Here is a 1,917-nt window from a genome sequence, read left to right as displayed (position 1 = left end):
TATAGTTCTGCTGCTATAGGCTTAGACTGCTGGAGGACATAGGGACCCCTTTTTCATAATTCCCACCAGTCGGCCTCAGCAGATGGCCGCTCACACTGAGCCTGGTTCTGCTGGAGGTTTCTTCCTGTTCAAAGGGAGTTTTTCCTCTCCACTGTCACTACAAGCATGCTTAGTGTGAGGGATTGCTGAACAGTCAATGGCTCTGTTCAAATTCATGGGCTGCATCCTCAGAAGGCCAGATGCAAAGGACGATTATGTCAAGGTCTTCTCGGATTTCAAGACTCCTCGTTATGGGGCCTACAAATTCGTCCTTGTTTTTGCCCGATTTGAAGGACGGGTCCGATGTATCGTGTGTATCCTTGGTTTTCCCAGGATTCATTGTGAGACCAAGCAAGCCGACTGCTCCGTGATCACAGGAACAGTGGTGAAAATTGGAAGTTCAGTTTAATATAATCCAGTCTGTGAATAGTTCCGTCTGAAATGAATGAAAATAGTTGTTTTAATGGTTATTGAGTTGAATATGTGGCGGTAATGTTTGATTTTTGTTTCTGTTACTGTGTAAATATGTTTAGCAGCAACATCAGTGATGTGCAGAATGACAGCAGCAGGTTATTTAACTGACTAAGGTTTCTATCATCATATTTGCTTTTATCTGTTCCTGCTCCCGGTGGTTGGAACCTTTATTCCACTCTGGATTATCATGAGTCTTTGTTCACTTTATAATACAAAAAATAAATAAAAAAGAAACAGTTTTGAAAACTTCAGAATTCATTCTTTTCCTGCTTTGTGTGTAAATTCTCATGGTTGCTAAGCAAGATAGCCTATGGCAGTAAAACCCACCAAAGGGGGTTTGAATTCACAGCCAAAACTCTTCTACTCTCCTTATTTTCAAGGACTTCTAAGGATCCAGTCCAGGTAGACCGCGTCCTTGAAGAATGCAGCCCATGAATTGGAACAGAGCCAGCGAGTCGATGCAATCAGCTGGTTTTCCTAAGATAGAAAGCTTTGAATCAATCTGACTGGATGATCTGTAAAGTGACCTGAAATGACATGTGAATTGGTGCTATAGAAATAAACTGAACAGAATTGAATATCATTGAACATCAGTGGGATGAATTGAAACAGGCTGTCCATGCTTGGCGACCATCAAACTTAACCGAACTGGAATTGTTTTGCAAAGCAAAACGGTCAAAAATCCCTTCATCCAGGAACTAATTCAATGCAACAGGAAGCAACTAGAGACTGCAAAAGAAAGATCTACAAAATATTAGTCTCTTTTTGCTGAGGTGCTAATATTTTTACACCTGTCATATTTTGTTTTAATGCGTACTGCACATTTTGTGTTAGTGCAATGAACCTCAAATATTACTGTGTCAATCAGTCACTAGATATATCAAACTGAAAAAGCTGGTGCAAACAGCTAAATATTTAGAAATGAAATAATCAAGGTTAATAGGGGTGCCCAAACTTTTTCATGACTATGTCTTTAACAAGAATATCTTTCATCTTATGAGCTAAAGTTTCTCAGGAGACAGTTTGTGACTGATTTAGAATTAAACTATGAAAAAGAAAATCTGACGGATTAGAAACGATGACATGAGGAGCTGAAACATTGCTAACAACTAAATGGTAGGACAGACCTTCTCTGATCTTCAGCCATGATCACCCTGACAACCAGCAGCTCCATGAGCAAAAACACTTCAGTTAATAATGAACACAGGGTTGGAAAAACTGAGATGAAACCGGAGCAGAACAGCCATCCCAAAAAGAAACCGGAGCAGAATGAGGAACCGGAGCAGAACTGCCATCTAAACGAGGAACCAGAGCAGAACTGCCATCTAAACGAGGAACCGGAGCAGAACTGCCATCTAAACGAGGAACCGGAGCAGAACTGCCATCTAAACGAGGAACCGGAGC

This window comes from Cyprinodon variegatus, unplaced genomic scaffold, assembly GCF_000732505.1.
Source record: "Cyprinodon variegatus isolate N-32 unplaced genomic scaffold, C_variegatus-1.0 Scaffold687, whole genome shotgun sequence".
NCBI lineage: Eukaryota > Metazoa > Chordata > Actinopteri > Cyprinodontiformes > Cyprinodontidae > Cyprinodon > Cyprinodon variegatus.
The sequence above is the reverse complement of the archived record's forward strand: the minus strand, read 5'-3'. Positions refer to the sequence as shown.